Source organism: Vanessa atalanta, chromosome 21 (assembly GCF_905147765.1).
Source record: "Vanessa atalanta chromosome 21, ilVanAtal1.2, whole genome shotgun sequence".
In the NCBI taxonomy this organism is placed as follows: domain Eukaryota; kingdom Metazoa; phylum Arthropoda; class Insecta; order Lepidoptera; family Nymphalidae; genus Vanessa; species Vanessa atalanta.
Window position 1 is genome coordinate 3,071,240 of NC_061891.1, and position 17,661 is coordinate 3,088,900.

The 17,661-nt window shown below is 30.8% G+C and overlaps 1 protein-coding gene across 2 annotated transcripts in view; it reads left to right on the top strand.

Moving 5' to 3' along the window:
• The window catches only part of LOC125072238, a 103,694-nt gene that overhangs the window by 831 nt on the left and 85,202 nt on the right, over positions 1-17,661 (top strand). The window lies entirely within an intron of this gene.

A 17,661-nucleotide genomic window follows, 5' to 3' on the forward strand; every position in this document is an offset into this window, starting at 1 on the left:
AATTAACAGTATCACAATCCACCTTACTGTTTGAAGACATGCAATAACTAGGTGTTGCTAGGTAGCAAATATTATCTAATATAATTAATGTGAATAGGGCCGTGTAACGTTTTAATATACAACTATTTTTTTTTTATGAAATAGGTGAAAAGTTTGACGTATGCCTTATTTTGGTCATTTTTTTTCTTTGTTTTACGAATAGGGACTCAATTGGGAATCTGTTTGCATTACATTTTATGATTATTTGTATAATTCTTTTAGTATTTTTGCGCAGTATTAATATCATCTCTATTATAATTATGAATATATTTTAACAAATGCTTAACATGAAAAAAACTATAAAAATAAAATAACTTATTACAAAAGAAAGGTTATGAATAAAGTGGTATCTATTCATTCTTTTAACAACTGTTTTTAGCAGGTTTGTGTAGAGTATGAAAAATTCTTGACGATGATAAAAACTCGTGTAAGGAGCTAGTAGGTATACTTAGTGTGTTGATTTTTATGCGGTTTCCTCGGAAAAATTTACATACCGAACGAGTTATAAACGTAGGTAAAGTAAGAGCCTAAAAATGTTCTCCAGGTGGGCCAAGCCCTCCATTCAGGGAGAAGATTGGAGTTTATTCCATTACGAAGGTCGAATACGGTATCCACATGAGAAATATTTTTAGATTACGTTTGTGTATGATACACACATACTTTTCCTTAACGACCGAGATAAATTATAAACCCTAATAACACTCATTACGAAAAGTGTTTGTCCGGCTTGAACTTGCAATCTTTGGTTACGATTTATGAGTCTTAACCACTGGGTCATCTCGACTCACCGATCCGGCGATTAAATTTAATTACTTGTAAAGTGACGATAATTGATGTTTGAATTTTGATTGTGATTTGAATTAAGTTTATTTGTATATTGTTTATTTTGATAAATAATTCAATTTTATAGTTGGTAATAATTTTCCGCATACATAGAACGCAGAAATGTATTTTAGTAGTGTTGTAATATCGAACAATATTTAATTATTAAATAAATGATATGAGAGATAAGTTTCGTACGAGTTTTAATATATTTGGGAAGATCGCGTGCACTGACCTTCGCATGGCGTGATGACTTGATGACGAATTGCTCTCCGTATTGACGCTATGAACTGCTCTCGTTAGAATTAGTGATATGCAATTTTACAAGTACGTTTGAAATGTTGTGTTTTTTAAATACATTTTTACGCTAAATTATCACAGACAATATTTTAGTACTTTGCTAATATCTATTTTTCGACTGTGGTTTCACTCGACTCTTAGGGGTTGATAGTTAGTGTTTGGTATAAAAAAGTAGCCTATGTCCATCCGTAGGCTTCGACCTTGCTTCTTTCGTCAAATTCAATTCCGTGGTTTGGCCGTGAAAGCATAATAGTCAGCTTTAGCGTCTATAATATTAGTATAGAATTTATATATTTTGCAATGTATTACTTCCGTTAATCAATGTAATGTATTGATTTGTTTGTGTAAATATTGTACTTCAGACAGTATAAAAGTGGGTAAATTATAATTATGTTTACTATTTATTGATTGTATTATGTAAAAGACTACGTGGAAAGCCATTAGATATTTTTTAAAACAGTATTTCGATCTGTGATACAGAAAACATCTAATAAAATGCAACAGTACTGTTTTTATTATAGTGTTTAATTTGAAGTTCATAACATATTAACCGTCATTATCGCAATGGTTTAAGGGCCTCTTATGCGATGTAATGTAGTCGTAGGTTCGATCTTGAACCTTGGTCGTTTTCACAAGCACAAACTGTAAGCATAATTGTAGCCCATATATGAATATTTATAAATATTAGTAATTCCTTACATTGTTCCATTTTTTAAATGTGAGAAAGTGGGTTTGTTTGTTCGTTACGCTTTTACGTCTTAACTGCTCAACTGATCATCATGAAGTTTTGGACACACGTTCTCAGCGATACAGACAAGGACATCAGGTACACAACGTGAAACTAAAAATAAATGAATAAATTATTTTATTAAATTTATAAAAAAAAGTAATTGATTTTACGGTCAGACGGAATTGTATCCAGTGGAATATTAACGTTTTTAATTTTTAGTTTATTTCATTCACTCTGTTTATGCTTGGCGAATGGCAACCCTGATACAAATTTGACAAATGGGTTTGTTTGTACGGAATTCTGCCGCATTCTTGTCCACTTGAGAGTTGTGAGTGTATAAATTTAAATAAAACGATTTATTGCGTCACCGTCCTTGTAATTTGGCGATTAATTGATAAACGGTAACATAATATGTTTTATTTTGAAATTAATAAGTGATTTGACATTTATTTTTTGATATATTTATTTATTTATTGCTAGTACAAAAGTGTAATAAATTTAATAGATCAGACAAGGAATTTAATCTAAGGTCAAAAGGGAATTACAATATTCCATCCACAGATAAATTTAATACATACAATGTTATTCAGGTAGTAAATAAGTATTAAATATATAATTAATGATTACTCTTATATTGACTCTCCTTACTATTTGTTGTATTATAAAAACAGAAGTTAAACGCACTCGTGTCTAGTTAGAGTGCCGCACTACGAAATAACTAAAAAATGCGAGCCAATTTTATTATCTTGGTGTGCGTGACATATACACTCGACACTCACCTAACGTCATACTACTTTACTTGTGTGCGTGTACTTTGTGACCAACAGTTGACGACGCTTTTCCCACTGGACTATGTTTATACTGAAAGAAACTAAAATCTAACTGGACATATCCTGAAAAGATGTCTTGATGATCATTTACACAACATCTCTCCTTACCGCTAATTTTCGCTTTATATACCAAACATACCTTGGACATATGATATGTACTTTATATTTTGGTTTATTGTGAGGCATTATTATAGCTTTTATTTCTTCCAATGTTTCATAAGAATCTGCCGTGCTTTATTAAAACTGATCACGAATAATAAAAGAATATGAACGTATACGTACATTATAATTTGTTAGGGATATTCAAAAAAATGTTATCTACACAACGTTCACGAGCACGAAGTCGCGGGCATCGCGTTATATAATAATGAAGCGTAGTTGTCTAATTGGTGATAAAATACACACGTAATTGACATAAACAATTGTTACTGTTATTGTTTGTTTACACATGACCATTTAATAGGTTCCGTATATTAATTTTTTTGATTAACGGACCGACGATTTGATACTTTGAAAGCAAAAAAAATCTTTAAAATATTTGTTACTAGAAAATGAAATTTTCGTTTTGATCTTCTATAGTCTAAAATTAAAACGCATAAAATTGGTAATATTAACTAAAAGTTAAAATATTCTCTAAAACGCGCTGAATTTTCTGGTACAAGTTTTATGTAAATTGGTTTAGGACTTTTTTCATATAAGCCTTTAAAAAAAAATCATTTGTTAGCGTAGATTTCTATAAAATAGAACCGTAACCAAGCTCTAAACGAATTAAGCAAAGATAAGTAGATCTAAAGTAGAACACTAGGTAAAAATGGCGGCATGACAGCGCTGTCTTTCTTTATAAGTTCACATGTTAGTGCGTAATAAGACCTCTTTGCTTCTATCATTTTATTTATCCATTTCAAATTGTCAGGTCTATTCGTGGATTAGGTCGATGTCTTATAGCTCTTGCCTCGTCAGTATTTTTGTAGCTAGATAAGATTACTTGATAAGAATTTACGTACTGATGTTATTCTTTCCTTAATATAAAAGGACGTTCACATTCAATATTCTTTACATAGAATTAGAAATATCATGGAGACGGCAAATATTCATTTCTTGGTTATTATTGACATAAAATCAATTACGTGATTTTTATAATAAATTGTATTCGTTTTTGAGTCAGGTCAACCGCTTTGAAGCTAAGTAGCGTTAATCACGCATACGTTTTTGTGTAGTTAGGTAATCATAACATTATAACATTTATTAAAATTATATTTAATTTATAAGTAACCTAGTAAGGTAACTTATAAATTAACTACAAGTTAAGTCATCAAACTTATTAATTTATAAAACTAATTTTTCTATTTTATTAATTTCGAACTTATAATTTATAAGTAACCTAGTAAGGTAACTTATAAATTAACTACAAGTTAAGTCATCAAACTTATTAATTTATAAAACTAATTTTTCTATTTTATTAATTTCGAACTTACCTAATTTAATTCTCATGTCTTAATCGATATAATAATCGTTTTACTCGAGTTTTATATCGATTTTATATAAATAAAATCGATAACTTCCTAAGCGAAGTAGCCTATGTCCTAGGACATAAGTCAATTATATCGTGACATGGGATATTATATATTTAATTATATCAAATCGAATTAAAACCCGTCCGGTGTTTCGAGCGTTGATATTTAGCTAAACGAACAAATATAGAAGTTATCACTTTCATAATATTAGTATGATTGAAATCATCCTTCAAATTTCATCCGCAACACCTCGATATCCGGAATTCGCACAACAGCGCGGTTTTTAAGACATTTTTTCTGCTTCGCACAGCCACTTTATGGGGCCAGCGTACGTCGGCAGGTTTTCCGAACCATACGAATTGGAAACCTTCAAAAAAATAACCTTCCGGTGTTGCAGATATTACGGGGCGTAGGTAGTTCCACTTTCCATGAGGTGAATATAATTCTTGGATTCGAGTTAATTTGTAAATGTTATAAAATTTAAAATAATTTGTCTACGTAGACATATGATAATTATTTTTCAAAAATAATTATTTTTATAATCTATGAGACAGAGGCTCTATATTATCGTAGACTATTTTGTTTATAATACTCTCGAGTTTAAAGGTCATTAAAATTATTTGAGTAGTTTCCGTGTATTGCGTCATTGAAATGGAGTCAGAAAAGATTTTTTAAAAGTAGGATTATTATTAAAATTCAGATACAAGAAGGACTTACCGTTAGAAAGGTGGTATGTGATTCGGACGCACTGGAACTAAGATGTTATTTGAAGCTCATTACCTTTAAAATTGGAATTATGACTTCCTAACCAATCCAAATCTCAAGCCAGACTAGCCTACTGCGCAGGACATATTATAGTGCACAAGTGTGTGCACAAACACAAGTGCAATTTATAATAAACCCTCAATTTCATAATCTGATGGGACGAGGCCGACTCGACCGTAAAGAGTTCAGGCTCAGGACCAAAGGCTTAAAGTACTTTTCGAGGCACGCGAGTAAAAAAACTTCTAACTTCCAGATTCAAATTGTTACTGAGAATTTTTCTACTGAAAAACCCAATAACATTTAATCGGGCCGATCTGTGATTTGAACCCAGAACCTTGAAATCTGTGGTCATATATCAAGCCCTTAGACCAAGGAGTCAGTCAAATCGGAATACAGCAATATAATAACAGTACGTTTGTTGTATAATAGATTAGTTTATACTTTGGGTAGGTTGGGGAGTTTGTGCCAGCTCTCAAAACTCAAAATTCGTCACAGAACAAGATCATATAATTTTATATAATGTAATAATTATAACATTTGAAGGATAACCTGATGCAAATAGCGTATCACCCTAAGTCGGTTTTAACACTTCACAAGTGAAATACGAAGTGATTTTTTTCAGAATAGTACTGAATTTAAATAATGTTTTAACGGTTTTTTTAAATATATTACGCAAGGTTGCTTGATTTTATTATAATATGCATAGATAACGATTAGTACGATGTTTTTATTTATGTTTTAATCAGATCGAGTCCAGCGTATTTTAAATGTGTATGAAAGATTATTTTTATCTTTATTAATTAATAATTAATCAAAGGTTTTAATGATGTTCATCATCAAAATTGAATGTGTTACAGCTTTTGACATAATAACGATATATATATTTTTTAAGCCGCATTGTAGTTAATTTAAAGCTATAGGTAAAACTCACTTGACGTCTAGAGTTCATTAATCTCTGAACTGATTTTTTTCCCCTCACGAAGATTTCAAGAAAAAACTTGGGTGAAAGGCATTCTCCGAAAAAACAGGTTTGATGCTTGCCTGGGACTAGGGAGCAAAAACCTGGTACAATAGGCGACATGACACACTTGCGCTTACGATTACAATCTTTATTGATCTTGAAATAAAATTGGATTTAAGTTGCATGATCTACCTTTCGAGTAAATTGTGAAGGATTATTGCATTTCTTGTACACGAATAAAAATTTTCAAATTAAAATATTGTGCTATTTTTTTTAACTTTTGTTCCATTTTGTTTTAAAAATTAAATAAATATTTATATAAAAAAATTAATCAATCTGTTCTATAATTACGTCATACTAATATTATAAAGAGGGTAAGTCTTAATGGTTCCACGCTAAAACTAATAATCCTTTTGATTTGTAACTTTCATATTATTTTAGTTTATAGAACCAGAACCGATACGAACTATAAAATATGTTAATATGTTGCATATATTTTGATATATAGTTTAATATGTCGACGTAGTAGGAGAGAAAATGTTTGTCCAAGCATTCTCGAAGGGAATGTTGCCAAAACTATTATAGTTACACTTGATATGATAAATTTGTATGTCTCTAAAGTATCTACAGAAAAGTTACCAACAACTTTTAAAGATAAATCACAATGAAATTGAAAAATAATAACGTGAAATTTAGTTCAGATTAACAGTCACTTCATTCGAATCTCATTCAAAATAAATAACGTTGTAACTGTTAACGTTTTACGTAGATAAATATTGCCATTAAGACTTTGCTACTTTAAACGTTGCTAGTTTCATAAAAACAACGGTATATTAAAACAAACGCGTGAAAAAAATATGCGAGACGTGATCCATTAGCACAGAACGGTTGAGTAGATCGTTCGTTGAATGGTTTTATCTGATTGGTTGAAAAATAGCACGATATAAAAACCTTACGTTACCCGTACGAAATCTAAAAAGGTATCTAGTACTATTTTAAATACATTTGACATTACTAAGATGCTTTGGCTTAAGACATATTAAATAATATTATATAGTACATACTTATATAGATTACTAAAAATAAGATTTATTAAAATTTTATTTCTATTATCGAAAGTAAATTCTGACGACTATGGAAAATTTTATTAATTGAAGCATGATTTAATGTCAATGTGAAATTAAATAAATCAGCAATTAATTAAATTTTAATTATTACGTATTCGTATTAATTGACACCATTTTTTATAGTGGTAATTAGTAATAAATCTTATTAACATTATTTATATGTATCACATGATATATTGAGAATAATAAAAAAACGGGTTGTATGCATAAAATAAAATACAAAAATCTTTATATATAAAGCTTTTCTGTACGTGTGTATGTAACTGATTACTGAACTCCTTTTAAAAGGTCACCGATTACGATGGATTATTTTGTGTGTATTTGAATGGGTCCCTGGATGGTTCTAAAAATTAAATTAATGACATCCGCAAGCATTCGCGAAACACAATAACCATTTAATAATAGCTAATTTATACATTAACTGTTTTAATTTATATTTGTATATATTGAAGGACTTAATGTTAATATTTTTTATGTAAATAAAATATTCGTAATAGATTGTTTCTTAAATTAAATGAATAATTTCAAAAAGTATAATTTTATGGATAAAAAACGGGGAAGTCCCAATCTTTATATATATATGTATATAGGATATTTTACGAACGGACAAACAACTACAATAATATTATACGTTCCATTGATATTATGAATGGGAAAGGATGTACGTCTCGTGTTACTAAAATGTTAAGCGTTATAAATAGTGTAACTTAGCGGAAGCTATATTTTTATGGATGTTATTATAGAACATATTTTTGTATGTTATAAATTTGGGTTGTTATGTCAGTTAGAAAATAATTTTAAAAATGGTATTATTTTAACATGCACAAATTACAATGTGTTTAAAATATATCAAAAATATTTTCCATTAATAGTAAAGATTTACTCAGGCTACTGGAGGTTGAGGTCTGGAACCTTTCCACTGTTCGTTCCTTCTAAGCAACACTACTCTTTGTTTTCGGCCCTTGATCCAACAACCCAGCCAGAGTTTCTCAGATGTTAGTAGAAGATCTTCGCTATTAATCTAATTACCGAGACCACAATGGAAACTTATTTGTTAATTCAATATTGCACATTGCTGTAATCTCTTGATTAATACTGAATATTTGCATACTATTATTATTATTAAACCAGTCATAGACTTAATAATAGATTTATATGTATACTACTACGTCTTTTTTGTCAGAAAAAAAAACGGTTGATAGATAAGAATTGAAATGCTTGATAGTCGAGTATTTTATTTATATTAGTTTATTTTTGCTTTTGAAATAATAATAGTAAGCACGGGATTATGGTTCCTCCATTTTCATCATATGCTTTATTTAATTAATTGTTTTATTTTATTAATATTTATTTTTCCTTAACATTAACTGGCTGAACAAAAACATATCTACATGATATTAATGACGGCTGTCAATAAAAATAGAAATGATATTTCATTCGCTTTTTTGGTTTGTATATTTCTAAATTCAAACTTATCTTTTTTACTTATCTTTTTAAAATTTAACAGCAGACTAGAACTTTAGTAAGTAAACCATGTGAAGTAAAGAAAATTTCAGCACGCAAATTTAACAGACAATAAAATAAAATAACTTAATTCTTATTTACCTTTTATATCTCGTCTTTAAATAAGATGGTCAAAAAAAAATTATCAAATATTTCGAACCACATTGATACGAAACTATAACAGCGTAAAATGTACCGTTATTTATAACTGAAATCCAATATTCAGATTTGCATGAAAATTAAGGAAAGCGAATTGGCGCCAATTTTCCTGTCAGCCATTTTGGTTGACATAACGGACACGTGTATAGTCGACTTATGCATTTACATTGCGTATTATCTGTTAACTATTATAACAAAAATAATAAGTCTGTCTGGACATTTTACTTTATAAATATATAATTTGTTTTAGACCATTCATAAAAAAATACGTACAATTACTTGAAACTCACAATGAAACTTGCGACCCATATCAATACAATTTTGGATATTGATATAATAGCCCGGAACAGTTTTGCAACAAGACCAAGCTAAAACGAAACTATACATCTCAAAAAAAAAAAAAAATTGGTGACCAAAGATATTTGTCATTGAGTTATTTGTTGTTCAATAAAACCTTTGAAATTTATGGATATACGTATAATTTAGTTTAGCTCTTGGTAAGTGAGTTTTCATATGCTCCAATTGTGTTTAATTTATTCATCTCGTGCTCGGTAGTGAAGGAACACATCTTGAGGATCGTGGTCAATAATAAAATTCAAATCTTATCCTTAAGAATAGAGAGTAGGATTTTGCTCAACAGTGGGACGTTTTTAGGTTTTTACTTTACTTAAAATAATAATCGAAGTTTCCTAAACAATATTTTTATTTATATATATTCCTTTGAGTCATTTGTTTTTAGCATTCATTACTAATATGAACATCATTGAGATGGTACTATAATATTAATTAATTATATGCTTATGATGGTATGATGGAACTGTCCGTGTCAGTTGGCTGACATACTGTACACGTGTAGGATCGACATATACTTGTTAAATGTATAAGTACATAGTAGTCGTTACAGTGACCAGTAGGGTTGTCGACTTTTATTTAACGTTCTACGAAATGAGTTATGATAATACCTACTAGTGTAAATTTACACTTGGTAAATCCTTAAATCTCATTTGTTTATAAACGGCCACGCTACTTAAAACAAAACAGTTTTTTTTTTTTAATTTTTTAACATAAACAAATTGTCAATGTGGGAATTAAAATTAGTTTTTACACAGCCAGCCCTGTGAATTTAGAAGATGTTTTGTTAAGTTTCACGTTTCGGAGTCTGTATTATACTTAACTAGCGACCGGCCCCGGCTTTGCACGGGTGCAATTTGGCTATCCCTAATAGAGCGATATATACAATCTCGGACTTTTTTGAAAACCGTTTTAAGGTGTACAATACTGTAGTACATTATTTTGATTATCTCGTAGGGTTCAGCCAGCGTTTGCAATTTAAGCGCATAAAATGTGTTTATTTTCGACATCCATTAAGAAACCTCTAAAATTATCAGTATTTCTCAACTATATAATGCATGTATTATACATATAAACCTTCCTCTCGAATCACTATATCAATAAAAAATCCGCATCAAAATCCGTTGCTTAGTTTTTAAGATCTAAACATACATAGGGACAGACAGCGGTAAGCGACATTGTTTTATACTATCTAATGACAGTATAACCGAAACTGTTTTAAATTTTTAATGTGAAATATCGATGAGCGCGATGAATATAAAATATCAAGGTCGAATTCTATTGTAACGTTGTTATTGAATCGGGTGAAACGTTTCTGATGAAATGTTCCGGCAAACATTGTTACTTGGAAGTTGACAAGCATATTGTCAATTGGTCGTAGGGTTTTGTGCAAGGGTAGGTACTAACCACTGATCGCATATTGTACCACCAAGTGGCAATTCTTAGATTTGAAGAGTAATCGAGCCCATGACACTATGAACTATGATACAAGGGACATAACTTCCTAGCTGGGCGCTGTAAGGATGGTTAATATATGTGGAGATTGTTAGCAGTGTTTTCATTCCCATGCTTCGGAAAGAACGTAAATAGTTGAGCCTCTCTTCGGTTGTGTCTGACTTGCCATTCCATCGGATTATGAGAGCGAGGAAGTAGAGAGCTTATGTCTCACTATATTATGACTAGTCGCTCTTGAGAATGGCTGCAGTGGTCGAAATCGGTCAAGGGAACATTCGATTAAGAAATTTAAATATAATTATACATTTCTAGTTGTCGCCCGCGGCTTCGCTCGCGTTTTAGGAGTTGGTTGTCATGTGTTAGGCAAATAAAGTAGCTTATGTCCTTCCCTGGAGTTCAAGTTTGGTTCATACCCAATTTTGTCAAATTCAGTTCGTTGATTTGCCAGTGAAAGAGCGACAGACTTATTATTAAAACAGACTATTAGTATAGAATTATAGATATAATTCATGAACTCTCAGTAAAGCACATGATAGATATATTGTTACAACATTATCGGCAATTTAATTAACATAGGGAAGCAAACGTTTCCGATAAATTTAGATTATAAGTCTAGTTTTGTTTGTTCATTTGGTAGTCGATTAGTACATCTGACGTCATGACTTAGGAAGCGGTGCTGATACAAAGATAACTGATAAAGATGATAGAGCCGCGGTGGCCCAGCGGTTAGAACGCGTTAATTTTAACCGAAGACTGCGACTTCAATCCAGCACAAGTACTACTAAATTGTCGTGTGCCTAATTTGTGTTTATAAGTCATCTCGTGGTCGGCGGTGAAGGAATACATCCTTTGAAAAATCTGGTTATGTCCGATGAAAATCTTCCACATGTGTCAACACTATTAGAGCAACGTGGCTTAACAAGCTCCATACTTTAAGCTGAAGAAAAATGGACAGGATGCCCAGCAGTGAGGCATTTAAAGGCTGTTACTTTTATTTTACTATCCTCAGTGGATTCAGTGTCAAAACCGTATTTTTGACAACCCTAATCGCCGGTATGTACCAGAACTACACGTGGATACACACTGAAATTTAAAATCGATATTACTCCGTGCCAAATGTTTAAAATCACAAACCGTAATAGATACTTAGAATGTAGAGCATTCGATAATTTCAGTGTTCTTTTCACAAAGAAAATGTGCAAACGAAGGTAATTCAATTTAGTACGAGTTGACCTGTTTGCTTTCTGAGGTCAATAAACTATCGATCTTTGTACAAGGAAATAAAAGCACCTGTTCACGAGCTATTGCTTTATTATGCATCTTATAAAATATATAATTGGTGCGCCAGATTAGTTGAAGTGGTACTTCCACTGATTTAAAATAATCAAAGAAAAGCTTACGAATACTGACCATGCTCTCGTTCTAAATATGGTCCACTATTTCGAATTGTACTACGATTAAATTTGAATCAATAAAATTACTAAGAAATTAGTAAATTAAAATTATTCCACGACATGACTATATTTTCTACCGATAACTGTATTGAATCATTACGTATAATTATTTCCGAGTAATTATTGATTGATTGATTAATTTATTTAAATAAGCGGAAATAACAGAAAAAAAAATCGATGTTACAAAACAAAAATAAAAAATATTTGAACATAATTAAAATTTCAGGCCTATATCCGACATAAATCACGAAGATCCTTAATTAAGTACGATTTCAAATTCACAAGTTGTAAAACATATAGAGGATACTGTCGACATGACATTGAAAGCCGTTGGTTTGCAATTTAATTATGCTAACGGCGTTCATTTACATACCGACTTGTTAAGCGAAGCAGATTCATTTATGGATTGAAGAGTCACTTGCACAGATAATAAATGCTAGTAACTGAACGGGTTACTTTACGACTAAAGAGTTTACCTAGCGAGAGTAAGCGAGTTAAATAAATACTGCACTGCGTGTTTCGCCCGCGTAAATGTTTCTAATCCGCAACCGTGGGCTGTAATGTAATAGTTTTTCTCAAGAATTGGGCTATTCAAATAAAAAACCCTTTTTTCAAAACCGTCTGGTGGTTCGAATTATTATCGTGCTCATAAAGTTAAAATTATATTAATGAATATTAATTCATATTTTCATACATACCTGTTTAGCTGCAGTTTTATAGTTGTTGTTAGTTCTGGCGTAGTTTTCTCCCTTTTAAACCGACTTTAAAAAGACAAAGATCAATTTAGTCGTATATATATTTTTTTAATCAAAACCTAAATGTACTTTATTTCAGTACGCTTTTACATAGCACTTTTAAATCATTTTTCAGAATTGTACAATGAATTAAGTAGTTGTTTCGTTACCTCAGAACCCTATCAGTAATTTATCGATTTGAAAAAATTTTTTTTGTTTGTTTTCTTCCCGTTTGTTCAGTTAGAAGAAAAAATTTTTTTTTTGTTTTCTTTTTATATCATGTTATAGTAAAATCAAAGCACAAAATATTTTTGAATTAAATAGGTGAGTTGAGTTGTATCGAATATTTTTTTTTTTTTTTTTTTTAATAATTTAAAAAAGAAATTATTAAGAAGTATATGCATATGTCGGGCGTTAGTATGTACAAATAAAAAACATCTCGAAACGTTTTCTTATGTTGGAGTAACAACAATTTGAGGACAACAATTTACTCTACTCAATGGAACCAGTTGGTTGTATGTGTAAGAAACTGCCTCCGTATACCATTGTGATTCATGCAAAACCATATATCATGTTAAAATTATAAAGTATATGGTAATACAATTATCAGTTATATACTCCTTGGATTCAAGTGAAATCATTTTTATTTCGTTACAATGGGTTCACAATGTTTCACAATATCACAAGGATCCAAATGCATAATATTATGTTACGTTAAATTAATTTGTATAATAGATTTTTTTTTTTTAATAAACATGTGTGTATCTCTATAAAAACATAACCTCTTACAAAGAATAAAAATAGTTAAATGCAACTATAATTTTTACGCTGCAAATTAGAGTATAATACAAATTGGCATAATAGCAGAAACACATTTTTTGTTATTATATTTAACACAAAAGATTTAGTATTTGTATATGACCGTAGTTAAAAAAAAAAAAAACATAAAATTGTGTGTTTTGTTTTATAAGTTGTTTAGTTCTAAATAGTTTTATAATCACGTTCTTCTTATAATAGCTTAACAAATACGTATATCTTAGATAATGAAAATAAACGCTGTAAATTTTAAAATAATATATTTCTTGACTATGCAAGAAAACAGCAAAAATAATAGTTGTGAACACGATGTAAAAATAGATCACAAATAGAGTACAGGCAGATAAGACGAACGAGACGAGAGAAAACATTTTGCCACAAAGAAACATCCACGCTTTTATAGTTTAAACCAGTATGAAATAATAGACATCTGTCATTTTAATTTTGACTGATGTTAATCTGTGCTATTAGGGTTGGTCGTCAGGTGGTAGGCATAAAATAAAACCTATGTCCCTCCTTGGAGTTCAAAATTGTTTCAAACCAAATTGCACTTAGCAACGCTCACCGGTTTGGTCGAAATAGAGCAACAGGCAGATGGTTTGATAGTTTCTTTCGAATTTATTATATTAGTATAGATATATGCTTATTAGCGTAGTAACAGAAGTTGGCTATCTCCTCTCCACCATCACGCTGCATTTTATTCGATACAAGATTATATAGATGATAAAAAAGCGTGGAGTTAATGCTTGTTGACTTCCAGGAAGGATATATTACATACGTATATAATTATATTTAACTAATATGACTGTATTTTTAGATGTAGAAAAAGAGTAACTACTGAGTTTCTTGCCGGTTCCTCTCTGTAGAATCTACTTTACGAACCGGTGGGTAGCTTTACTTAATATATTTTGTTAAATGACGATCCAAAAGTGCTTGTAAAAGCCTACTTGAATAAAGTATATTTTGATTTGAGTGCTAATACCCCACCGTTGGACTATCTCCTTTCCACCACCACGCTGCTCCAATACGGTTTGGTTGATACACATTTTTAATGGCGAGCACTTGATTAATTATAAACACAAATTAAACACAAGCAATTGCAATTTAAAAAAGACAATAATTGATTTAAGTTATTTTATGGATTAATAGAAAAACATGCTTGAAATCTAACGCCACGATGACTACATACGCTCGTATAATGTTATCTATAAATGCATACATAGAAAAGTACACGGTATCACGTAATGGCCTTATCAGTGGATGACCTTGTTTATACAACTAGATCTGTAGACGACACAGTTGGATTGTATAGTAATACAAAGCGTATTATTGTATTCTTATGTAATAACATAAAATCATTATTTCGAAAGATTATTGTAATTGTTATTTACTAGACTGCAGGCAACAATTCGTTTTTTATAAGTCTGATAACGATTCAAGTTGTTAGTCCTTACCAACTTATTCGATGTTCAATATCTACAAAACTGTTATATGTCGAGACTCATAATGCTAATATGACATCCTAATGCAGTCCAGCTAACATTTCCTTATCACAATTCTTCTAATCTTCAATTAACCATAACCTGTATGGAGGCTATAATTCTTGTGTGAATAATAGGTTAATACTAGATCCAATATATTGCCCTTATGAGCTTAGTTTAAAGCCCTATTGTTCTAGTTAGGAAGATGGTAGTTTATTCCAGCCATAAGAAGAGGATGCTCAAATAAACAACTTCGAATTAAATTGATGCAATGTTTAAGAATATAGATTCTAGGATATTCACTATGGATTCGTAAAAAATATATCGGCGTAGTTCTTATTGGAAATTTGGAAGAAGTGACTGTAAGTAGTTAAATTGAACAGTGTTATCTTTTAGATGAAGGTATATCAATCAAGAACTGTTTGTGGTGTCTTACAGAGCTATTTGCAAATCGCATGGAATAAATCTAAGGTTTGTTTGTTTTTGTTGGACAACAGAGGGAGCGCATGACATGATAGCGCGCAGATCGCGCTGTTCACAAGACGTAAGGCTAACCTTGTTCAAATCTTTTTACCGGTACCTTCACACCTGTCAATTGTGGATAAGGTTCACCAAGCGCAGATATAATACGATAAGAATAAAAAAAAATATCGCTTTCTAATGAAGCAGACGCTTTTCTGCAGTGCTGAACTTATAGCTATGTTTGTTATTGCGACTTCATCGCCATTCTCAGAGCCAAACGGCTTCGTTTTGGCAAAGATTGAGACGCAGTAGTCGTTCTTTTTTTAACTGCTATCGTTGCGATTCTAAGTAATCGTTTAGCAAAATTTTGGTGTAGGAACATTATTCTATTTATTTTAACCATGAGTTTGATTCCCTATTGAAATAAAAACTATTATTATTATTTAATGCTTCGATTGGAATAGACTATATAGTAATAATAAAGTAAAAAGTAAAGTAACACATACTCTACATAAGCCTATTGTATTCCTCTTGTTGAGGCGTAGTATTTTTCTATTACACTAATTTTGTAGAACATTTTCATCCGATAAATGTCGCTATACGGTGTTTTTCTTCGCAGCCGAATGCGAGATAAAATATATCCACATATTAAGCATTACATGATAATTTGTAATCAACAATTTTCTAACAAACATGTTCTACAAATCGCTTAAGCTATTTATCTTATGTGAATAATTACAACATTTAAGGAAATTGGTTAAGGTAATGTTATGTAATGGACGCATTGCATATAATTACGCAAATATCGACCACTAGACACGAAGGCGACTCAGCGCGATTAAGATGATTTCATGCAATTGTTTTTCTATAACATAGTTTGTTGTATCTCGCAAATGCAAATTATGAAGGTCAAACAATTGTTGCTTGCATTTTCCTCTTAGTATTTGATATAAAATCTGACAAGTTCGAGTCGAACTCGTGTGTCGAGTATTTCATTCCTAAAGGTGTTCAAACACTTAAAAGAGTTGTAGATGAAAAATCTGGAAAAGATGGCTAGTCTTATCCAAGTTTCTGTGTGATATGATTTGTGTACAATAATAAATTAAAACGTAAAACAAATGTTAAGTAGTATTAAACAGAAATAGGGGCGTGAATGCTTGAAAAAATATGTGTATTCGTATTCCTTATAATAAGCCCTTCTAAATCTTGAATAAGTTTATCCGGCATTTGAAGTAGATTTTTGCTTAACCGATATAAAACTTTAAATTTAGATTTCGTTAACCATTTTTTTTTTTAATTTGTGTTCTAAAAATTTTTGAAGTTGTTTTTCATTTTTTGGTATTCATCGTTATTATCATCTCAATCGGAAGACGTCCAAACCTGGAAAAAAAGACAAAGACTTCCAAGGTCATGATATCTCGTCAAGATATGCCATAATCGCCACGTTTGGAAGGCGGGTTGATGACCGCAGTCAGTTGGGCATCTGAGATACATTGGCGGTTCTTCGGTAAATATTCCCTCGGGAAGACTTTTACGCTCCCCATGGGATGTGATTTGATTAAGTAATGGTATCCATTTTTCATTTCGCTATTGTCAATTATTTCATATACCTATTTCACTTTATTCCGTGTTAATGTTATCAGATAACGTACATAGATAGAAGGGCAAATACACCATGATCAGTACAATGGTATTAGAATGTACGATTTCCTGCCATTCGCTGTATAAATGACTCCGCAATTCAAGACTTCGTAAACCTTAACGATATATGTATAAATAAATTATTTAATCGTATCGATTATTTGTTATATATATATTACAATAATTATTAGTTTCAATTTATCACTCGATCGAGCCTGATGTTAGCCTAGTGGAGTAAATACGAACGTGGAACACAAGGTCGTTAGAAAAATATGCATTGGCGGATTTTTCGCTTTACTATAGATTTTTATAAAGTCTCTAACAGTAAACATTCAACATGAAAATAGGTCAATTAACTGTTACTATATTTTCTTGGTAATTTATAAGGTTTACTTACTGGTGTATCGTTTTAAATATTACAACATTCTAAAATTGAAGCGTTATGGTATCTGTGTATATTGATTTACATATATTAATAAACAAATGTATAAAAATGTATGAACATTATTTTATATAA